The 26,297-nt window shown below is 37.2% G+C and overlaps 1 pseudogene; it reads right to left on the bottom strand.

Moving 5' to 3' along the window:
* Positions 1 to 2,004: 2,004 nt before the first annotated feature.
* LOC150104197 (TAR DNA-binding protein 43 pseudogene) lies at positions 2,005 to 3,985 on the bottom strand (annotated as a pseudogene).
* Positions 3,986 to 26,297: the final 22,312 nt, after the last annotated feature.

Below are 26,297 nucleotides of genomic sequence, written 5' to 3'. Positions count from 1 at the left end.
CTTTCAAACCAAAAGGATTTATACTTAACATTGTTTATACTAACTGAGAAATGGAAGGTTACACACACACACACACACACAAAACAAACCATTTAAAAACTGTAGTGGACAAAGGATTAGATAACCCAGAATCTAGACACCGTACAAGGTACTTTTACAACCACTTCAAGTCTCCAATAACAGGGTGAGGGCCTTGATACACAACTGTCTGGAAAAGAAAATTCTACAGAAGATTCTGCATTTCTACCCATTCAAAATATCCCTGACACAGGAATCGCACCTGCAGGACTTTGAAAGTTGAATGACATTCCTTTAACATTCCTTGCTCAATTGGTGTTGGATGAGTTTGTGAGAAAAAACAGGGTGAGGGCCTTGCACCACTATGGAAAGTATCTATCTTTTCACCCATGGTCTGTTTTGAGAGTAGAAACACTCCAATTTGAAGGAATAGGATTAGTTATATTTGCTTACCATCATAAACACTATGCTATTACACTACATTTCAAATGTTTATTATCTAATAAATATTATAGTTTTTAGTATTTCATTAGACTATAAATTTATTCACAAATATTTCATTCGATTACAAATTCAGTAACTTTACACCTTAAAAAGCATTAAAAACAGCTAACCATAAGTTTGAAATTTTTGATCAAGCAGATAGCTGTTGTTGATGATGTTTGAAATTATAACCAAAGCAACAAATGCTATGGCTACTGTATTATGACTGTTAACCACATGTTCTTCCTGCCAGTTTACCAGCTTGGAGAAGTGAAAATCCCATCAAGACTGTTGAATTAATGTTTGTGAACATCTAAGCAGCAGAAGATTTCTGTTTGTCCAGTGTGAAATTGGGCACAGCTTGAAGTTTCATATCTAGTCTGTGTAGAAGTGTTTCTGGATGATCTAATCCTTAATCTATCAATACTGCTAAATAGATTACATGCTTGCATTTCATCTGAGAGAATTATATATATATATATATATATATTATAATAATAATAAGCATGTCATATGTACTAGTGCAAAATAATAAATGAGCACCCAGTATGAACATGTACTGAATATACTTAGTAAATCATTCCTTATATATAAATAAAGTAAAAAAATCCCATTCTGACAATAATAATGGTGTGTGTTGGGGGGGGGGGGACTGGCTGGCTGGAATTACAGCTAAATAAATTAAGCCTAAGAGGGCAGGGGAAACGTATTGTATCCATTAAATGCATGTGATTGCTGTCTGGTTGGCAGGATGAAATACTTAAGTTTCAGAGAAGAAAACCTACCACTTCCATATGAGATAAACTAACTTACCTTTAACCGTAAACCCCTTATTTATAAAAATTCATGTCCTAGATAGTAACAGAGCCCAAATCTCCCTCACTTAAAAGCAAATGCTACACTGTCATGATGGGGGTTGAGAGACATAAGTTGGTGATGAAATTTTATAGGATGAATATGGCACGTATGGGCAATTAGTGCATTTTTTCAGTTATGGGCAAGGTACAGGAAGTTCGTTTCTGGAAATTTGGTGTGCATAAAGTCAATAACTGAGTGAGGAACAGAATTGTCTCATAAGCGAAACGTGTTGTCCGAGAGAAGAGTATACTGACACTTGAATTTTGGGAGAGGTTGAAAGGAATGTATACACTGGCCTCTTGCGAAGTCCTGAGAGTTACGTGGAAACATCCCCAATAATTAAATAACATTTATGGCAAAGAGGAATTTTTCTTTAAATTCCTCTTTGCCATGAATCAAAAGTGAAAGCAGCATCAAAAGTGAAACTTAAAATTTCATCTTTCTAGGTAAATTCCTTGTTCAAGAACACAATGTCATTTCAAGGTGCAAGGGTAGACCAAAGTTAATGCCACTGAACATTAATTTCATTATTCACTAAAAAACATGAAATAAGAATTATCCACCTTGTACTACTCATTTAGCCAGAGAATCAGCAATTCCATTTTCAAATACACATTTCATTCTCAGCAAAAATGCAAGATAACATTTAACAGAATAATGCACTTTATTACAATACATATACTGATACACAAAGGCAATCACTCCAAACACAAAATCTGTGGTATAATTTTGAATACACCATGCATGCAAGCAAACATACATACGTACAATTTCATTCATTTCTACATACAGGTAGAATATTAGTATTTCTATAGGAATAAAAAAAAGGGGGAGGGAGAAAAGAAAGAAAACTCATTCACTCACTGTGACACTGACAACCCATAACCTGGTTTCACATCTCTCTGAGGCCAAGGACCATGTGTAGTGTTTGCTGCTTCTGCAGTAGGCTGTGTTTGATTCAACCAACCTAAATGTCCAGTAGCATCTATTGTACCTCCAAAACTGGAGCTGACTCCTGTCTGATTTGAATTTGGCACTGCACTTAAACTTTGCACATCAGCTTGGCCTGAGCCTGCCTGAGGCAAAAAATTACCTCCAAAAAGGCCAAGGCCAGCTTGTCCCAAAGCAGCTGCAACAACTGGTAATGCAGCACCCAAATTTAGAGCTCCCATGCCTATTGTTGGAGGGGTATTATTAAGACCATGACCAGTATTTCCAGACTGAGTTACACTCTGATTTGCCCCCAAGCTAACTGCTGGCAGGCCTACACTTGCACTAAGTGTTGCTAATGGAATTTCACCAGCTCTTTGTATTCCTACTCCTGATGATCCTTGGTTCCATACTGCACCACCACCAATACTACTTATTCCTAAAGCCCCATGATGAGCAATCTGACTACTTCCATAAGGAACCCCTGTTCCACCACCACTATAACCACTCATGCCAGTCCCTAAACCTGTGGCTCCTGCACGATCATCCATTCTGCCATAATCCCGTAACCCTTGGTTGGAACCTCCATCTTTGGGTACTGCATTACTCACATGAACACTGATTCCTTTAATTATGTGATCCTCTCCCCATAACCTTTGTGCAACTTCCGGATCCATAAAAGTAACAAAAGCAAATGCTCTGAATGGCTTTGGAATAAAAACATCTGTTACTTCACCAAATTGGGAGAAATACTCACGTAAGTCATCGGCGGTTAGATCTTCTGTACACCTGCCAATGAAAACTTTTCGGCTCATTACAGCAACTTGTCCATCTCTAGAATTGGGAATTTTGACGTCACACCATCGACCACTAATCATGTGACGTTTCGACAAAACCCTCATTTGGGAATCGAAGTTCGCAAATTTAACAAACCCAAATCCTCTTGACTGGCCCGTTTTCGGATGCATCTTCACCTGTGCCATTAAAATTTCACCAAAAGTTTCGAAGTACTGTCTCAAATCTTGTTCAGTAGTTTCCCACGGCAAGCCAAGTACAACTAAGTCTGAACACTTATGCCTATTTACCAATCGCTTGGTTTTTGCTGTATTGTTTTGTAATTGTTCATCAGATTTTCTTTTATTCTCTTTAGGAAAAACGCATATAAATACCAAACTGTCCCATCCGTTAACAGGAGGATGCAATCGTCCATCAACAAGACGAACTCCGCGCATCGCACCAGTAATGGGATTCCTGTACTTCAGACCACAAACACTCGGAAACTGTGCACACAGAGTTGTAAGTAAAAGCGTACCATCATCTTCACAAGGTAATTCCATCGGTTCGTCGCTTTCTTCTTCTACAACCTGAATGTATGAAGTCATTTTGAATTGCCGAGAAAATAAACTACCCAAAAAAAAAAAAAAAAAAACGAAATAGTTCGGTACCAAATTAGATGTTAAAAAAAGTTCACACGCTCTACAACATGGCGGCAAAGAACACCCGAGGCCAATAGGAGTCGCGTTTCTACACTGGAATAATTGCAGCAGCAACAACCATTAGAAAATTAATTTTTACTACTTCTCCTGAGATAGGATGCAAATATCCGAACTTCACAAAATTAGTATGTTCATATTATATTATATCGCAAGGTTATGAATGCGAATAATATTAAAATTTAAACCAGTAATCATCTGACGCCATTTATTTCCGTCTAGGGTGTAGGCGAGAAACAAGTGATGTGCTTTAAATAAATAAATAAATAAAACGTACAGTAAATATATCAGTATTAATTATTTTTTACATTTTATGAATGTCAGCACCCTTGAATTTATCATAAACTGGAATTATCAAACTAAACTGTAAGCCACATAAGAAATTATTATTATTTTTTATTCATTTTATTTTATTTGCAAAAGCCTGTGTAGCTCAGTGGATGTCGTTGGCACGCCACGGCGATTGACCGCACGAAGGAAGACCTCTTGGTTTCGAATCTAGTCGACGACTAGAAGAAATTTTTCTAAGCCTTTTTTCGACTAGTTCCCAAGTTAGTCGATCTCTTGCACGGGCAAGCGGGTTTTTTCTCCCGGAAACTCGGGTTTTTCGTCCTGTAAACTCAAGAAAATCGACAGTAGAACCCACATTATTTCAGACATTAAATACGAGAGTTAGGATTAGGGACCACTAGATGGCGGCACTTGTTGAGCCGTCTCTCTTCACTGCGTGCCGCTTAATTAGTAATAGCCTTGGGCCAGCTCTCTCTGATTGGCTGCCAGTGGAGATTGAAATGCCCACTCAGTCTCCAAAAAGTTAGGTAGGGCTGAACGGCCTCGACTACAACCTATACGGGAATAGAAAAGCGTTAGCTGATTTTTTTTAATTTGCAAAATTAATAGAGTCAAAATAATATATCATTCAAATAATAATTTGCTGCAGACTCAGATTCTACCTAAAAATATAACAGTCCCTGAGGTAGCATGGAAAAATATGGACTGTTACAAGTAATACCGTTTTTTGTAGGTCATATGTGGTCACTTCGGTGATGTTTGATTCTTGTAAATAGTGAGATACCTTATTTGAAATTGCATCAAGGGCACCGTAAACTATTGGAATGACTTTGTTGTGTTTAAGCCAACGCCAGTCAACTTCGATTGCCAGATCTCTATATTTAGTTATTTTTCACCTCAATTCTTTGTTACTGATGTTGTTACCGGTGGGTACCGAGATGTCAATAATCCAAAATTATCCATGCTCAATAATGTAATGTCACGTCTAGTTCCAAACAATCCGTTTGTATTCTAAAGTCGCAGACGATTTTTATTATTTCCTTTTCCAGTACTGTCTGTATATTATGCTGCCACCAGTTATCAGAAGTAGGAAAACCATATTTTGTTCATACATGCCAATGAATTATTTTGGCCCCTTGATCATGGCTGTATTTATAATAGTTCGGGCTATCTTGCTGCAGGGTCTGATTAGATGTTCAACAATCTCGTTTTTTTTTTTTGACCGCATAATCTGCATTTGCTATAATTATCGATGTCAATGTTTTTGATTTGATTGCATTAATTTGTAACGCATATTCTTGAGTCGCTAGAATAAATTCTTCTGTTTCTTTTTTACTTAGTATCTCGAAGAAAGTTGCTATGAATTTTGTCATTTTATCAATTTAAAGTACTGTTTCCACATTTCCCTAAAAAGTATGAAATTCCGGCTATAATGATCATTGTTTTCATCCAACTTCACTCCACTATTCATAATCATACATTTTTTTTTTTTTTTTTTAAATGACAATCCCGTCCAAGAAACTTTCGTAGCCTATTAACTCTACGGTTCGTTGATTACAGTCTGGATATCACAATTTTCTATGAAAAAAAAAAGAACAATCACAATATATATATATATATCAAATATGACAATAAGATCTACTTACAAAACACAGGTCTGGCCATGGGAAGCTCACTCTCTCCGATTCTCACAGATATATTTCTTAACGATTTTGAAGAAAAAGCTATTAACTCCTTCCCTCTTAAGCCAAAATTTTGGTATCCTTATATAGACGATATATTCCTAATCTGGAAAGACGGTGTCAACAATCTCAATTTATTTTTGGACGACCTAAATACATTTCATGAAAAAATCTCTTTTACCTTCGAAGTGGAATCCGATGAATGACTCCCCTTTCCAGATCTGAAACTTACCAGATGTTCTGAAAGTATTAAAATCTCAATTTTTAGAAACCTATTCATACTGACAGATACCTTCATGCTTCTTGACATCACTGTCCTCCGCAAAAATTTGGCATTATTTCCACCTTAGCACACCGGGCCAAATCTTTACTTACAGAAGAAACAGAAATTGAAAATGAACTCGTTTTTCTTAAAAAGACTTTTATTAATAATGGTTTCTCTCCTAATAAGATTGATAAATTTGCTTCTCTCTGTCATTCAACTGCTTCTGAAGATTCCTCTCACCCCAGAGCCTTTATTTCTTTGCCTTACATCAGCTATCTTTCACTAAAACTAACTAAAATTCTAAAGAAATTTAACTTCAGAACTCTACGCTCCCAAAACTTCGCTCCATACTTAGTAAACCTAAAGAGAAACATCTTCCCACACAGTTTCCAGGAGTCTACAAGATTTTACGTGATTGTGGAAAGCCATACTACGGCCAAACTGCGAAATCCATCCTTTTACGTATGGAAGTACACCGTATAGATATTTCCTACAACAGGACTAGAGCCAGCGCTCTCTCTAGCCATGTTCTTTTTTCTTTTAACTCAGATGAAGGCCGCCAACACATTGTGGACCGGACACAAACTTCTAATATCCATGTGTGCTATGATGATCTTGAAAGAAAGATTGTCGAATCAAGAGAAATTACCTTAGATCAATAACAGCCTAAGTTTCAATCTCTCTGACGCACACATTGCCTCTGTTCAATACTGGCGCACACATGACAGCACATAGTCAACTTTTATTTGGAACTCAAGCTCGCATTACTGTATTCAAAATGTACTACTGTCTTTTGTACTAGTACTGTTAATGCAATTATTAAGTCTCTGTTATTTTTTGTATATTTCTTTGATTATGATACCTGAAGAAGTTGATCTATTCAACGAAACTAGTAAACTAGTAGTGTCTTTTTTAAATAAACCATGTTACGTCTTCATCTCTCCCGGTATCAGTCCTTTAGCCTGTGTAGCTCAGTGGATGAGGCGTTTGTACACCACGGCGCTTGTCAGCACGAAGGAAGATTTGGTTTCGAGTCTAGTCGGTGACTAGAGAAAATTTTTCTAAACCTTTTTTCGACCTGTTCCCGAGTTAGTCGATCTCTGGCACGGGAAAGCAGGTTTTTCCTCCCGGAAACTCGGGATTTTCGTCCTGTAAACTCAAAAAATCGACCGTAGAACCCACATTATTTCAGCCATTAAATATTTTGTGTTAGGGTTAGGGATCACGAGATGGCGGCACATTTGAGCCGTCTCTCTTCACTGTATACCGCTTAATTAGTGATAGCCTTGGGCCATCTATCTCTGATTGGTACCAGTGGAGATTGAACTGCCAACTCAGTTTCCAAAAGTTAGATAGGGCTAAATGACCTCGCCTACTCCCAGTATGTGGGAATAAAAAGGCGTCAGCTGTTTTTTTTTTTATATATATGTTAAAGATACCAAGCTATTTTAAATCTGGTTTTAGTTCATTTCCCAAGTAAGCAAACCGAACATTTAATGACTAGAACCGAAGTTTAAATAAAAAACTTTAATTACACTGCTAGTTTCGTCTAAATCTAGACTTCAGGTGCGAGATAAACATATAAATACCAGTAACCCATCTAAATGAATCGGTTTTTTAATAAATAGAGTAACTTATCTAACACTGAAGAGAACATAGAACGTTATTGGTTTGATGGGTGAAGCATATAAGCTTTTCATATTCCCCTTTGTCTCAGAGGGAAGTTCTTTGAGTGGAGAGTTATTGAGCTTTAAGCTCAATAACTCTCCACTAACCAGCAAGAGCAGTGAGATTATCTCACTAACCAGCAAGAGCAGTGAGATTAGTTGTGTTCAGCTGAGCATAGAATTGACTTGGGTCTCTTGTATTTGTAGAATTCTGCTTCATTGTAGTCTAAAGCTTGCTTGATCAGCAGGTTTGGATAATTGCTTGTCTTGGTGAAGAACGTTTCTGCTCGATCATGATGGAGGAATGTGATGTAGGGAATGTTGCCTTCTCTGTGAAAATGGGAGTTTCTAATCAACCAAGAGGCATCCAGAATCATTCTTAGGCATTTATTCTATATTTGCAGTTTTTGATTGTTTGTATCCGAGGTATGGCTCCATGCAGGAGATGCGTAAGTGATGACTGGGTCTATTACCATCCTGTATATGAGTAGTTTGTTCCGAGTATTCAGTTTGCTTTATCTGTTGATCATGGGGTAGAGTTGCGCGATTACTTTGGTTGCCTTCGAGCTTATGTGTTTTATATGACCAGTGAATTGGAGTTTTTTGTTTAGAATCACGCCTAGATATTTGAGTTCAGTCTGACATGGAATCTTGACTCCTAGCAGGCGTATGTCCTCCATGGTCTGGACCTTCTTTTTGGAGAACAGTATGGCTGAACTCTTCTGGGGGTTTGCTTGGAACCTCCAGTCCATCAGCCACTTCTCCAGTGCATGAATGCTGGTTTGGAGTCTTCTGATAACCAGTTTGGGGCTGAGCGATCTTGCTAATAAAGCAGTATCATCTGCATATAATGCAGTGATTGTTGAACTTGGGTTTTGAGGGATATCAGCTATGTAGATAGAAACTAGTTGGGGGGGGGGGAGGAAGTGAAACCTGCGGCATTCTGCTAGGATCTTGCGTCTGGTTGATACAGTTTCATTTATTTTGACATTCATGTATCTGTCTTTGAGTTATGTGTAAATAATTTTTACTAGATTAATTGGTATATTGAATTTGATGAGTTTGTAGAATTTATAGAGACCCTGATGCCACACATTGTCAAAAGCCTTCGCAGCATCTATAAAGACCGCACCTGTGTGAAGGTTCCAGTTGAAACTTTTTGTTATATATTCAACCAGTTGGTATATTTGTTGTAGAGTTCTATGGTTTTTTTCTGAATCCGAACTGCTCGTACGGAATAATTCCTAACTTATCATTACTGTCTGTAGCCTTGTAAGGATGACTTTTTCCGCTACTTTTCCAAGCCTGGATAGAAGACTGATAGGTCTGCAGCTTTCGGGAAGTTGAGAGTTCTTTTCAATCTTTTTCATTGGAGTGATATCTGCAGTTTTCCAAGTTATAGGGAAATGCTTGAATCTGAGGATGGTATTGATTATGTTGACTAAATGCGAAATGGCTTTTCTGGGGAGTAGTTTGATTATTCTGTTTGTGATTTCATCTGGACCTGGAGCCTTGTTGTTGTTGTTGTTGAAATAGGTTATGATATTTATACCTTCTGCTGGGGAAGTGGGTGTGATAGGTTCTGAGTTATCTTTTTGGTGTCTTAAGACCTGCTTGACTCGGGAGTGAATCTTGTAGATAAGATTGATGTTCAGATTTTCATGAGAGGGGTTACATTGATCTTCTGTTTTTTCTTTGTCAGTGTGGGATACTCCCTTCTTGTTCTGAATTGGGGATATAAATTGCCTCAGTGCGGGAGGGTTCTCAAGAATTTCCAGATGGAATTGTCCTCTGAGTTTAGGCTAGTAAGTTCGGTTTCCTAATCTTGGTTTCGATGTTTTTGCATAGCTTCACGGACTTGTATATTTAAATTTTATCTTGTGGGGCCTGTTGTATTATAGTACCCCTTTCTGGCTTTGCTTTTAATCTGATAAGATCCATGATTTCCTCCGGGATCCGACTGATCGGATGAAAGACTGTAGTTTGGGTGACTGACTTTAATGCTTTTTTTCATTTGATTGGTTAGGTTGTTTACAGCAAAGTTTATCTGCTCTATATTGTGAATAACAAGGGATGGGCCAATGTGCTCTGGGAAAATTCTAGAGAGTTTGTCACAAGGTATAAATGAATGTCGTGGAGTGATTTTTCTCAAGCGTACAGAGCTTAAGCAGGATCGGGTTGCGTTCGGAAGTCAGTACATTTAGTGTTTATAGCTGATACTAGTATCCAATTTTTCTGAGAATGACTATATCAAGTACATCTGAGTTTCCAGCTTTGTTGTGATGAGTGGGCTCTCTAGGTCCGGCTGTAACTATTGAGTATTGAGTTGAGTAATGGTAGAATACTACCTTTGTTATTGATTGTGGAGTTGAACCAAGCTGTATGCTTGGCATTAAAGTCTCTAGCCATAATAATGGAGTCAGTAGAGCTGAGAATGGAATCCAAATCAGCTGCCAACAGTGGGATGCCGGGAGGGTTGTATGCGGTGCAGATATTGATGCTGCCGGTATTGTTAGCATGAACTTCAATACCTGTTATCTCAAGATTCTTGGTTTGTGGGTTGGTCAAGAAGTTGTGGCTTAAATAATTTTTGATGTATTTTGCTTAGCCTCCTCCACCGGCTGTAATTCTGTATTTTTTATACATCGTTAAGCCCCGGAATTTAGGACTATTTGCTGGCCTAAGTAGCGTTTCGTTACTATGACTCTATCAGGATTCTATCTGTGAGTGAACTTTTGCAGTTCATGGATTTGATTTAGATAACATTAGCATTCCAACCTATTATCGTGTCAGTTTGGTTTGAGTTTTTATACCTTGTATAGTGCTGTCATTATGGATTGGGATTCTAGATAGAACCTATTTGTGGAAGAAGGTGAGGAGCTTGCTTTGCTGAATTCCTGCAGCATGGTGGCAAGAGACACAGTTAGAAGTGATGTTAAGTTGGAGCTTGCTTGCATATGTGATGAAGGAATCTGAGTTCGACAGTCTCTGCATATGTTTTGGTCATGGATGAAGATCGCATGCCTTTCTGTACTGCTGAAGTTGAGGTATTTCGACCAGGAGGGCAACCTGCTTGGTTGCTTATGGTGTCCTTTCGTGGAGGAGTAGGGTTCACTCTTGCTGACCCACGATTTTTTAGATGGAAAAGGCATCCCTCATAGTTTGTGGGGTGAGGTCCTCTACAATTAGCACAACAGGCAGGTGTGGTCCTCTTCTTGGTGCAGGAGCTGGTCTGGTGTCCTTAACCACATTTTAGACATCTGTAGGGTGCTCTGCACAATTTTGGGCATGCCCAAATTTTTGGCATCTATGGCATTGGCCTGCTGATGCCATTTTCATTAAAGGTCAGTAGTAGTAATTTTGAGCTTGCAGATATCTGTCACTTCGTATATCCGTTTCTGGGTGCTGCTAATTTCTATAGATACTGAAGGCATTTGCCATTTGTCAGATCAAAGCATTCTGCTAACTTTGATTGGGGTATGTCCTTGACTGGTGAGGTCAGCAGTGACCTCATCTGTTGTTATGCCTTTGGAAACCCCCTCTGAGGACCTCTTTAAGTTTTTTTCGCTTGAGAGTGCGAAGATATGGAAGATCAATTTGGAAATGTCCAGCATTTTTGTCATTCTGCGATAATCTGAGATAGTAGCATGATGAATCTTAACTCCCTCATCTGTGTTTTTGGCCCAGGAGAAGTTGATGTTTTGTTCACCAATGGTTCTTGAATCGACATCTACTTTTCTTTGTCTTGCAGAATCACTGGTGGGACTCTTTCTTTTTTGTCTTCTGAAGCTTGTGATGTTAGATCTACTTCCATAAGATCTTCAGATGTCCTCCCTCTTTTGATTTCCTGTGCACCCTGGGAGTCGATCTGTCGAGGGTTCTTGGGCGATGGGACCGTTGTGAATTCGCCCTCTGTATCCTCATCCTCTCCTTCTTGATCACTGACCTGGGTGTATATGTTTTTAAATCCCGGGAATTCTGTATCAAGCCTTTTTAATATCTTCTTGAACATGTCAAGCAACTGATCTTCGCTAAAGGTTTGAACACTATCGTCCGTGATGTCCATACTGGGATAAAGAGCGTGTAGATATACCTATTGTTCAGTTATGTGAACAACATAACTGAACAACAGGTATATCCTGTTTTGGCAATCTGTAGGTTTATAGCCTACTATTAGCTCCTGTAGACTCACGCGGTAGTTTTTAATGCTCTGCTAATAGGGGAAAGGAGTGTGAAGAACTCAGTTGGCAACAGAGTGAAAACCTACCTCCCTAAAATACTTTAAATCCATCACTGTCCTCGTTTTGAGTGGGACCTGCACGGCCATCAGACCTCCTGCATTTTTCATGCAGAGAGGGAGACATTAGGAATCATACTCTATCAGTGGCAGTGCAATGTGTGATTCCTGAAAAACCTTGCATGAAATCTAATCAGGCTCAATGTAAAATAATACGACTGTTCTCGTCATAAGTCCAAAGCAAAATCATAATCAACACTGAAGAGAATATAGGCTAGAATTTAAATATAAGAATGAACTCTGACTGTATGATTTTGCACATGGCCATGTATAAGGTCTCCAGAGCGCCCATATCGAATGGTTGAGCTGTCAGAGTCTGGTAGGCTGTAGCTTAGGATGTTATTAATATCGACGGGATTGATAATTATCTCCTTAGACTCTAAAATTCTTCTCTTTAACTCGTCCCTACATCGGTGTACGTTGATAGTTTCATCCAAATGTATCTGATGTGCAAACCTTCTCATTTGAGTTCACTGAAAATATCACATTACTGGACAAAGCACTGGATCGATTTCTGTGGTAGATAATATCTCTGGTGTTTCTCTAAACGGAGGTCGATAGGTTTAACGTCTCCAAAGTATGGGCTTACCGTAATCGTAAAGAATCTTATAAACACCAGGATAGTTAAGATTATTGTGTTTAGTTTGAGGATGACTTAAGATGGAAAGTTTAGATAGGGTTTTGAAGAACGTCTTAATATTATATTTCTCCAGAATTTTAGCCAATTTTACAGACAAAGAACTGATACATGGCAAAGAAATGTTGCCCTGAGAAGTAGTTGTGTCTTCATACTGTCGTTGATGAGGGTTGAACAGTAATATATCTATAGTTTTCTGAAAGTATCCATTACGTTTAAATGTAAATTGAAGATGTTTAAGTTAAGTAATAAGATTTTCTTCGTCCAACAGAACAGACCGAGCTGGGTGACCTAGAGTGGAGATGATACCCAGCTTCTGTGTAGGAAAATGCTGTGAGTCAGCATAACAGTACCTATCTGTATGTGTCGGTTATCTGAAAATAGAAAATTTGAGATGTTCAACCGTCGGGGTTTCTAAAAATCTCTGAACAGTGCTTGAAGCATTTTAACAAGAATAAAATGATTCTATGCATCAATTTATTACTATGGATGAAACTGGATTCACCATTACACAGCAACATCCAAACAGCAGTCAAAACAGTGGACAGAAGCCGGTTATTCAGCTCCAAAGAAGACAAAGTCGGTTCCATCAGCAGGAAAAGTCATAGCATCAGTGTTTCGGAAAGCTAATGGCATGTTGTTTATTAATTATCTTGAAAATGGTAAAACAATAACCACGGAATATTATTCTGATCTTTTAATCAGACTAGACGATAAAATTTGTGAGAAAAAATCCTATTTGCAGAAGAAACAAAATCATTTTTCAAAAGGATAATGCACCTGCCCACAAAGGTGTTTTGGCAATGTGAAAATTGAGGGTTCTGCGTTATGAATTGTTGGAACAACCACCTAAAACCCCATATTTGGCTCCCTTCTGACTTTTATGTCTTCTCAAAACTAAACCTCTTCCTCACGGTCAGTGTTATTCTTCGATTCAAGAGGTGATTGCAGCTTTAGAGGGATATGTTGCAGACCTTACTGAGAACCACTACAGGGACAGGATAATGGCACTGAAGCATCACTTGATTAATAAACTCGTTTATAAATTATAAATTCGTTTTCAGACCCGATTATAAAAAATTAGAAACTTACTAAGGCATGGTGTCCTTTCTCAAAGCCATGTTGACTCTTATACAGTATCATATATTATCTACCCATTTCAGTTCTCTTTTTGATCAATTTTTGTAGTACTTTTACCATCACACCTGAGATATTGATTCGTCGCTAATTTACTACTGCCGTCTTAGAACTTCCCTTATGCAAGGGAATTATTTTGCCTTTACCCCGCCTTCCTTGGAACTCTACCAGAGCTCAGATTTTAATTAAGGCGCCCAGAAAAAGGAATTGTCAGTTCCCCTTGCACATTCTCTCAAATGACTAACTGATACTCCATCTACTCCCATAGCTGTATTTGCGAGATTCTGCAATACCCTAAGAACATCCAATTCGTCCATTTCTATTCCCACATCAATGTCCATAAATATGTTAAAGCAGTAACATCGCTAAGATTATTTACTCTTGCAAAGTGGTCACTCAGTAATTCAAAGTTTTTATCCACCTCTGTGTCCTCATGACCATCATCACTCATTACGATTACACGTCCATAGTCATTCTTCTTCTTTCTACTTGCCATATAACAAAAGAACTCTCTGGGATTTAATTTAACCTTCTTGGCTAGATTCTTCTTATAATCTGATTTTGCATTCCTTGCCATGCTGGTCACCTTTTTTGCCTGAGCCTTGTACTGTTCTCGAGTTTGCTGGTCACCTTTCACTTTATATACCCGCCACAGCATTGAAATCTTCTGCAGCTAGTGCTTAATGGTATTGCTTATTCATCTAACTAATACCTGATTCACCCTCGTTGCCCTAGTTTTATAATTTAATACTGCATCCTCTAGATGACCCTTAGTTTTACCCAATGCACTACTAATGTCCAAATTCTGCAGTTATGTCATGAGCCAGATTTAAGCTTCTTCCTTGTCATAATCACCTGTTGTTGTTCCACATATTGTTGCTGTTCCGTTGTTGATAGGATAATCCTCATGTTTTACAATCTGGTCACTTTCACTAATTGGAGTCATGGATAGCTCTTCTGATCCTATGACTAGGTCCAACACTGTCCCACTCCTGGTACCTTTCCATCACATGTTCCATTAATTAATTATCTCTTAGCAGGTGTATAAATTCTATTTCCTTCATGATACGTGATCTTTCTTTTTTGCAGTCTATATTTCTATCGTTGAAGTCCTTCATAATAAACACTCTTCTTCCACTTATTGTACTAATTTGGAGATGTATGTTTTACAAATCATCGCTGCAATCCCCTGGCCTATAGTAATAGCCAGCGCTGCATATTTTTTTGTTGCTGGCCTTAATCTCACACCAGACTGCTTCAAATAAACAGCCACCCTCCAGCCTATCTCTCTCTCTCTCTCTCTCTCTCTCTCTCTCTCTCTCTCTCTCTCTCTCTCTCTCTCTATATATATATATATATATATATATATATATATATATACACACAGAGAGAGAGAGAGAGAGAGAGGATTCTGCACTTGGTCATTCTCACATTCATTTGCTTCATGGATACCCTTACACAAACTCACCTGTTTCCGTTCAAATTGCTTAAATTTTCCTCAATTTGTGCTTTCAGAATGCTCAGTGAACAAAATTGTTTCCAGACACCTAACTGCAAGACCACTTAGATTCATTCCATCAAAATGGTACGAATCCTTCTTGCCATAAACATTGTACAAAACCAACATCAAACGGAGACCACATTCGCTATCAATATCCTCCTCATCAGTTGGCCTCTATCATAGCGTTGTAGGAGGATTACATTCTTTACCTCCTCACAGTTCATTTGTGTCTCTTCTAACAACTCTCCCACGATATGTCTTTTGACTCCATGGAGGCCTGAATAATAATAATAATAATAATAATAATAATAATAATAATAATAATAATAATAATAATAATAATAATAATAATAATAATAATAATAACTCATTTACATTCTCCCTCAGAGAATACTTCTCGACTCTCAAATCATTTTTACCAACCAATACAATCGTTTCCTAAGACTTACCTTTTTATATCCAAATCGCATTGCTAATATCATGGATTTTTTTCCTGGGAACAGGATTTTGTGACACTTTCGGTAACTAATCTCCTGATCAGTGAGTCTCTTTACATTATTTTCTTGGTCGTTTTTTTTTTTTTTTTTTTTTTTTTTTTTTTTTTTTTTTTTCGCCTGCTTCTTTTTCGTTTCATTCCTGCTAATATTTTTCCGCTTGTGCAATTTTTCAATCGGGCTTTGTCCTCTGAAGGAAAATATTTATGCGCACTGTTTCTTTATTAATGTCCATTTTGGTCTCCTCTATTTCAAACGACGGCACATTCTACATCCGTAACCTTATTTTTCATCTTACCGTCTGTATTTGTTTCCTTTCTTGTCATTTAACAGACACTCACTTTTGAAACATTTAATACATGATATCTCTCTCCAGTTTCAATTTCCTTCCACATATTCCAATTGCGCCTCCGTAGCGCAATTGGAAGAACGACGGTACATTGCGCCCTTCGATTGGAATAGGCCTAAGTTCGATTCTCGTCGCGACGGGAGGAATCTTTATCTGGTCGATTTCAATCGAAGGTGAGTTAGCCGATCTCATATGGAGGTAGCAGGGTTTTTTCTCCCGGAAACTCGGGTTTTTCATCCCGCATACATACAAATCGGCCCATCAGAACACACGCAATTTACAGACAAAAATTACTAGTTGTGGTGGTGTTGGAAGTGGGCGGTAGATGGCGTTGATGGAGATGATTCGTAGTAGAGGTTAGGTGTAGAGAGAATTGTAGATGTCCTCCCACGATGAGTCTTCGGACTCCTTGGAGGTATCAGGAATAATAATAATAATAATAATAATATTCTTTAATTTTCTCGACTAAAACCTTTCAAGCACAATGAACTGAATGAAATCCCGCAAATTCAAATCTCTGGACAACGTGATCTTTGAGGCTATTTATCGTTGCACTGGGGTCATGCCGATAAAATTCAAAATAAATATCACAATGACAATGGCGTATAGACTAAATACCCTAAAAACGCGAAACTTTACACTAATACAATATAATACACTCATTTTCTAATAAAAAATAAAAGAAAATAGAAAAAATCACCAATTTTACACGAGCACCAAATTACACAAACATTCACAATATCACCTCTAACCCGATCACATAAACTTGAATGTCATCCTATCACTGATATATTATTCTATAAGTACCATTAATTATAAGCTGCAACCGATGAAGAGACATGAAAATACATGCTGCCAACTCTTGGTACCTAACCCTAACAGGATACGTTAATGTCTGAAATAATGTGGGTTCTATAGTGGATTTACTTAAATTTCCGGGAGAACCCCCCCCCCCCCGTCTTGTCCATGCAAGAGATCGAGTAACTCGGGAACCGACAGAAGATAAGCTTAGAAAATGTTACTCCAGTCGGCGAATAGTCTTGAACTTAAGTCTATCTTCGGTTCCGGCTGCCTAGCGCTGAAGAATCAATTTCCACTTCCACTGCGCTACTGAGTCCATAAGATTTGAATTAAACAAGGTTTAAAAAGAAGTAATAATAATAATAATAATAATATCTGGCAATCGAAGTTGACCGAATTAAACACACCAAAGTCATCCCAATAGTTATCGGTGCATTTGGTACAACTTCAAAGAAGCTGTCCTACTATTTACAGCAATTAAAAATCAATAAAGTGACCCCATATGACTACAAAAAACAGCATAATTTTCTGTATAACCAGTCACCAGTGCTGTTTAAACGACATCTTTTTGTGACTGTGTATCAATATTGTGAATGAATGAATAAATAAATAAATAATAATTTTTTTGTAGAAATTACAAAATTTAATAATTCTAAAAATTGCATATATATGATAATAATAATAGTATATTTTTTAAATTCCATGATTTTTATTATTAAAATTATGATTGCATATTATGCATTTACACAACATGTTGTTCTGGTTATTGTTTTTTTAGCAATGAATTTCATATAAAATATTATTTCTTTTTTTTTTTTGTATAATGCCTTAATAATACTAGTTACTATAGATAGTAATTTATAGTTTTTGCAATTGAATAAGATTACATCTTTTAAACAGCATTTATAGTATAACAATAAGTTATATATATTTTACAATTTTTGCTTTAAATATATTGAAGCGTTGTTTCTACAGCACTTCAATGTAATAAATAATTATTTTCCCCTTCCTGTTGATGTCGGTTGAGATGTGATGTCTCAGCTTGCATCCTCGAAGCTTTTTAATAAGCTTATCTGAGGATGACACCGGTTAGATATTTTTTTATTGATTTGATTGCTGTTTTGGAAGTAGGCTGGTGTTTGATAGGTCAAATGAATGATCTGAAAGGTCTGATCAAAGTGGAATTGCCGATATATTCTGGTGTTATTACATCTGTCTTGTTGGTTCACATTCATTTTTATTGCAGTCTTCTTTATGAACTAATTAGGAGACTTTTTTTAACTGTGGTAGTCTTTCTATGTTTTCTGAGCTTTTGATTTGTATCAGCTTTGAAGTTAATAATAAAAATAATAATAATTTTTTATTGTTCTTTCAAATATTTACATATGTACAATGATCATCTATTCAGTATATTATTTTACAAGGTTCAGGACTTTGTGCTACATGTAAAGAGATTTAAATAGTAATGATGATAACATAGTTTTTTTTAATAACAATCACAGTAATAATTTACAATTATATTGTTCAGAGTTACATAAGTTGTATAATATTACATGTTGTAGTTTACTATTTTTTTTTTCAAGTTTGAAAAGGTGTGATTATACAACAGTATTTACACATATGCAATCAAAATATTATATTTCCTAATTCTCACAAACATACGGTGTAAACTCATGATTTACAGTTTTTTTATTACATTGCATACATTTGTTAGTTATCACATACATTACATACATTTGATTACATATGATACTTACATTACATACATTTGTTTACATATAATGCATACATTACATATATTGGTTTAGATGTGATACGTACATTACATACATTCGGTTACATATGATACATCTTGGTTGAGAAGTAATTTCTTTGCTTTCATCCTCGAAGCTTATATGTAAGCTTATCTAAGGATGACACCAGTTGGTTTTTATTTATTGGGTTTTTTTTGCTGTGTTGGGAAGCTACGAAATCTATGATTGAGATATTCGCACGCACACACGCACGCACGCGCGCGCGCACGCACGCACACGCACACGCACGCACGCACGCACACACACACACACACACACACACACACACACACACACACACACACACACACACACACACACACACACACACACACACACACACACACACACACACACACACACACACACACACACACACACACACACACACACTATAACAACGTATGCACCGAAAGCATACGTTGTTATAGCGTATCTTAGTATATTTTGGAATAGTGCTTTGTATATTAGTGTTTTTAGGCATGTGGAAACTATGTCTTTTAACATGTAGGGTTTGCCAGCTATTGTTCGGAGTTTGTTGTGTAGATGGTTTATATGGCTATTTCAGTTCATATCTGCATCGAAGTAAATTCCAAGATATCGTATTGTTTCAATCTGAGTGATTATGGTGGTTTCGCTGTTCTGTGTGTTTTTTATGGAGAGTGGATGTTGGATGGTTATATATTTGTCATCATCTGGTCGAGTCGGTGGATTTCTGAATATCATTAATTTTGTCTAATCTGAGTTTAGATGTATTTGTTTGGGCAATGTTTGTGTTATTATGGATGGATATTATCGCTGTATCGTCTGCGTATGGGAATATATTACCTTTCAGAGGTAGCCGATTAATATCGTGCGTGTAAATGTTGAATAGAGTTGAGGAGAGTACAGCTTCCTGTGGCACTCCACAGGTTACTCGAAGCTCTCTACTTCGGCTTGACCCAATACGTGTGATATGCTTTCTATTTTGGAGGTAGTTTGTAAACCACCTGTGCAGAGAACCGTCCATTTTAACATGCCTCAGCTTTTCTAACAAGGTTTGATGTGTGAGTGTTTCAAATGCTTTAGTTAGATCAATAAAAACTACCATTGCAATTTTGTTTTTGTCTAAGGCGGTATTAATTGCGTTTTTAAAGTCTTCCAAGAGAGATGTTGTTCCCTTATTTTTCTGAAACCACATTGTGTTTTGGGGATAATATGAAAGGTCTCTGTATATGCTGTGATTTTCTTCAGTACGATCCGTTCCATAATTTGATTGATAATTGGTAATGTTGCTATGGGTCTGTAATTGCTGATTAAATTTATTTTTCCACGTTTGTATATGGGTGTGATTATGGCGGCCTTTAGCATAATATTTTGTTTATTAATTTTAGTAGGATAGAACCTAAGCTAGTCGCATGTTTCTTGATATCGTTAGGTCTTATACCATCAATTCCTGGGCCTTTTCTTGGTTTGATATTTAATGTATTGCAGAGAAAAGTTCTGTTTTATGGATGTGAACCATAATGTCTGTTTTGATTGTGGTGCAAGTGGAGGATCACGTTTTGTGATTGGGGGAATATTTCTGTGCAAGTCTTGGATGGAGTCTGCAAAGTATTAGTTAAAGTCATTTGATAGTAGTTCGATAGGTTTTGCGTCTTTCATGAAGATGTGTTTTATGGTTTCGGAGGCGGTGGTGTTGGGAGCACAATCTAGCATCTCGTTGATCAGCTGCTAGGTTTGCTTCGTGTTGTTTTGTGCAGAGGTTAATTTGTCTCTGTAGTAGTTTCTTTTTGCATTTCTTATTTGTGTTGTAAGGCATTTCCTTGTTATCCTATATTCAGTTTTTAAAGCTGTGTTATTTGGATATCGCCCTTTCTTGTATTTCTAGGATTAAGTTTTGTTATCCAAGGATTTTGGGTTGTTTTTTTGAGCGAATTCTGATTTTTCTTTGCAGCTTTCTTATATATTTCCTCCAGTGTGAGTCTAATGTTGTTGCATAAGATATCTGCTGAATCTTATGCCATGTGTTCCCAGTTGGTTTTCTTATTTCATGGTTGACTACTTCTTCGTCTGTCATTGTTTTGTGTTGCTTTTCTTCTGTGGGGCGTTGCATGAATATTGTCTTAGTGTGCAGGTTTAGAGCCGTGAAGTAATGATCTGCAACTTTGCATTTTATGACTGATGCAGTGTAACGTTTTGGTGGTGCTCAGACGTTTATGTGATCTAGGCAGAAAGCAGTGATAGTATTTCCGAATATTTCTTCTCTAGTATATGATGTTATTGTTGGTATTAGATTATACATGGATAGCGTGTCTAGGTATTGTACAGTGCTGTTCTGGTTTTCGTTTGCAATCTGGTTTCGCGCCTGGTAGGAGTGTAGTCTCCCCCTTGGGGGAGACCACACTCCTACCAGGCGCGTCCCCCGGGTGGCGGATGGGGAAAACCAAATGGGTTGCTCTGAATAAAGAATAAAGAGCCGTGGACCAAAGGATGTAGCAGAGGCATGGCAAGCTGGCTACATTATTATGCCAGTAACTTTCATGAGCAGGAGAAAGTCTACAAACCGAGATAGTGCTACTGCATACGGGACAACCGACGCGCCTACTCAAAGACCACATATAGTAGGTGAGAAATCAGCAATGTGGTCAGCCAAGGATGTGAAACATGTAGCCACCCTCAACATAAGATCACTATACCGACCTGGAAAATTACAATTAGTCCAGGAAAATTTAAAATGACTGAAATGGAGTATTTTAGATTTATCAGAGACACATTGGGGCAGAGATGGATTCATGGATTTACCAGAAGGAAGCCTGTACTTCTCAGGAAGAAAAGATAACATACACAGAAAAGGAGTTGCATTACTAATTGAAAAGAAACTCACACACTCAATAATTGAAATAAACCCAGTGTCTCCAAGAATAATAACAGCCAAACTTCAAGCAAAAGAAAAAGGTCAAACAATTAAAATTATCCAAATATATGCACCAGACAGTAACCATTCAGAGGAAGAAACGGAAAATTTCTATGAAGGACTACAACAGGAATTAGATAATCCCAAAAATAGAGAACTCATGATAGTGATGGGAGATTTTAATGCTAAAATAGGACAGTTCACAGCAGACAAAAAAGATGTTATGGGGAAATTTGGATACGGAGAGCTTAACGACAGAGAACAATTACTCCACTTCTGTAAAGCAAACGATCTAATGATTACAAACACATTGTTCTATCAACGCCCTAATAATAAATATACATGGACATCCCCAGATGGTAATATAAAGAACTGCAGAGACTATATCATCATAAACAAACAATGGAAAAGATCAGTAAATATTGTACGAACATTAAGAAGTTTTGATTTTGACACTGACCACGAAATATTAACTGAAAAACTGAAGTTAAAATTCAACAGTAAAAATAATATCAGATAAGAAGAAAACATCAACCTATCAAAACTAAAAGATAGCTCAAGCAGAAGTCGATTTTTAGAACAGATGTACTTGAAATTAAAACCCTCCATCTTACAGAACAGCGGAAAATTCTGGGAAGAAGGAAAAGAAACAGTGTTATCAATTGCAAAAGACACTCTAGGTTCCAAACCCAAAATAAACAAACAGTGGATAACCCAAGAAATCATAGCTACCATAGAAGAGAAAAGAGAGGCCAAGATACTTGTAAACCAACAAAACAATGAAGAGAAAGATTAGGTAAGATTAGGCCTAGATTCTCTTATTTAAGTTATCTCTTGAACGGGCGACTGTAGCAGCTTCTTTAAATGTTCTGGAATGGTAGTTGTCTTCTATGTAGGCCTAATCTTACCAGATATATGGAAAACTCTAATCAGATCATTTAACCAAAAAGAAATGAACTTTCATGAAAATTTCATAAAATATCTCAACAAATAAAACGTTGCGTTTGCAACACGCGTATTATATCATTGTATCACGCACAGTGATAACTTTATATAATTTTTAGAATTGTCGGTTAGTTTCCTAGTTTTTGTTGCTTTCTATTGCTTACCAGTGTATTCCATTGAAAATACTGACAGATATCAGTCAGTGAAACGTTGGATATTAAACTAATATTTACTTGACTAACATACAGAATTAAGTCTTTAATTTATTAATGCTAGTAGTCAAGAAAAAAAAGTCATAATAATAATAATAATTAGTCATACCCATTTGCGGTACGTTATACACTTATCCAGGGCTGTACTGATAAGTTTTCCTGAGGCTGGTAAGGCCCTAGGCGCTAGAGTGCTCAGGGCCCTTAAATTGGCCTTAATTTTTCGGGACATCCACCTAGAGCCTCCTGCGACTGTGCATAAGTATGGCCCTAAACCTATCTATTGCATGGTAGTCTCTCAGATGACTTTGCAAACTCCAGAAATATAAGCATCTATGAATCTCTTCTATCAACTATTGTACCCACACTATTATAAAATAAGTAGATCAATAAAACACGATCATTCTTTAACAGATTTGTGCTGATCCACATAAATGCAAACAGCGCCATGCTTCAACTTTATGCAGGTGAGTAATCTTGTCTCTATCCACTCTTTATCTATTCCTATTCCTTATATATCCAACTCTGCATCTGATCCTTAACTAATTTCCCGAAACCTCTCCAGCAATGCAAACGCTGTCATGATAAACATTTTATTTCACCTTTATGCAGTTGAACAATTTGTCTTTATCCATTCGTCATTTATCATGCCCTCATTACGACAATCATTAAACAAAAAGTCATTGGAAAGAGCATTTCTTTAATAAATTCTTTTGCAACACTAGGCGAAATCCCATCATATTTAAGTAGGCTGACCATACGTACCGTTTGGAACAGGACAGTTTTTTCACATCCGGTTTTTTCACATTTCCCGGCCGTCCCGTCGTTTGAATAACAATGTCACTTTTTTCCCGTTTTAAACAAAAATTATAAATATACTTTAATATTGGTCAATGATAAATTATTATCTGCAACCCATAATCGTATATCAATATCATCGATACCAGTAATTTGTATAACCATGTAATCGCATTGTTCGATTCTAAATATTAATGTCTGCAGTGATTTATTCAGAGAAAATAAAATAATACCTGTTGGCAACACTAGTGCGTCTCAGACGCAGCATCTGTTCTGCTGTAGCGTTAGTTTTCGTTTTGCCTGTATGCTAATCGGCGGCTGATGATTTACATTTCATATTTTTTAAAGTTTTAAGTCTTATTTTGTAAAGCTTTAATCCTTGTAATGCCAAAGAGGCAAAACTACAGTTTTAATGAGGAACTCCAGAAAGAATTCAAATTTACCAAAGCTTGTCCATTTATTAAAATGGACAATCTCTGGTGATGGAACTAAAGTGGTATGCCAACTATGTTAAGTCCAGTGGTGGCTCGTGGCTTGAAATCGTGGGAGTGCTGCAACTTTGCAGCACCTTTGGATTTGCCGAATCATCTTTTTCGTCATGTCCACGTAAAGGAATTTCAAAATTTCCACAAAATAACATACAGTAAATTATCTTGGATAAAATGTCATGTTTTAGCAACTTTTTTGTTATGCTCATTAACTGAAATTCTGTAGACCTCACTAACATTTTGTTTAATATCTATAGTTCCTAAAAGCGACAAAGAAAGTCCATTTTCAATATTGTTTTTTGACGTTTCATGTTTTTCAGTTTTTTCTTTCATTTTATTTATATTTAGGAAACCATCCTTTGTCCATTTCGTATCACCTCCAAACAACAAACACGGAAAACGAATAGCGCATTTTTCACTTCACAACCACACAGCCAACTTTTTTTTTATACCACTCTGTATTAAAACTTCTAATGTACTTCTTATCATTGCTTATTCCTGGCTGAGATATTTGAATATAGGGTAAAGGACAGCCTCTTAATTTAATAGAAACTTTCAAAGCGAGAGTCAACTGTGAAAATTTAAGTTTTGATAGTTCACTTACAGTCACTACTGTCACGGAACGTATTTCTCGAGGTTGCATTTCTGAGGTCATAATTGTCAATAACCCCAATAATGTTCTAAAATAAAAACTATAACAAATGTTATGTATTTAAAAAACATCAGCTCGTTTATGGTGAGACGTGTGATAGTGATTTGCAGCACGTGAAACTCTTGTTGCTTATTATACTGTGCGTCACAGAGAAAGTTTTCACGCAAATGATTACTTGTGAACATTGATAAATAAAATTTTTGAACCAAACATTTTTTCATCACGTACCAAAACAGAAGCAGGAATTACCAACGTTTTATCACAACACATTCTGGGCCAAGTAACAGAGGATTTGAATAAAACAAAAAAGCATTACAGTCAGTTTAGATCAGTGGTCGCCAAATATAACAATGTCAGATCGACCCTCTGGGGTTGATATGACATTGTTAGGGGTATATTCGGGCTCAGGGGTCGACAGAAAAATATAAGACATCATTGTATGGGTAATATTTAATTCGGTTAACTTAGATTACCTCCATGACAAAAGACATAGAAGTAATTATTATTATTAATATTATTACTTCAACGACTCTAGTGAGTCCTTAGACTCATCGAGGGAGGCCCTAAACATCATGTCCACACAACTATATGACATTCTCACAGTATCTATTATACCTTGCCTTGAACTCGCTGACCGTCATAGCACCCACAAGACTCTGGCAGCTTATTCCACTCATTTACCACTCTAAAAGTAAAGAACCCAGCTCTAACACCACTGCTAACCACACTCTTGCCCAGCTTCCATAGGTGTCCCCTAGTTCTCCCACAACCAGTCCTGATCTCAAAAATATCATCTGAATTAATCCTATAGAATATCTTTAGCAATTTGAATGTCTCTATCACATCTCCCCTTTTCCACCTATCAACTAGGTTCTGCAACCCACAAATCTTCAACCTGTTCTCATATGGTTCATTCCATAGACCTGCTATCATCTTAGTCAGTCGCCTCTGGATCCTCTCCACCTCCTCCCCATCAAGAAGGAACCGAGGTGACCAAATCTGGGCACAGTAGTCGAGATGAGGTCTTATCAAGGCTCAGTCAGAGGTACAATAACTTGCTTGTCTCTGCTCGTCAAGGTATTTTTCAACAACCAAGTGAGTTGATGAGCTGATTTAGCTACTTTTGCAATGTACCCCTAAACTTCATCTCCCTATCCACCAACACCCCCAAGTCCCTGGCCTCATAAATATCTTGGAGTACAGTTCCACCAATGTGGAACTGTACTCCACGAGATTGATCTTTTCACCACCGCTGCTAATCTTTTCACCACCGAATGCATAACCTTAAATTTTGTCACATTAAATTGACATCCATTCTTCTTACCCCAGAACTCCAGTCTATCCAAGTCGTCCTGCAAGATTTTGATATCTTCTGCATTCACTATTGCGCTACAAAACTTTGTATCATCAGCGAACAAATGAACTGTTCCTCTTAGATCCTTCCCTATATCGTTAATGAACAAATTAAACAGCAGTGGTCCAAGAACAGAACCATGTGGCACACCACTAGTCACAGGCCATCTTTTGGACTCATGAATAAACTACTCTTTGATATCTCTCCATAAACCACCCACGTATCCATCTCACCAACCCTATATCCATTCCCATATGTT

This window comes from Typopeltis vanoorti, chromosome 8 (genome assembly GCF_054136105.1).
Source record: "Typopeltis vanoorti isolate ZY-2024b chromosome 8, IOZ_Tvanoo_1.0, whole genome shotgun sequence".
NCBI classification, from domain to species: Eukaryota; Metazoa; Arthropoda; class Arachnida; order Uropygi; family Thelyphonidae; genus Typopeltis; species Typopeltis vanoorti.
This window is presented reverse-complemented; position numbering and strand designations above follow the sequence as displayed.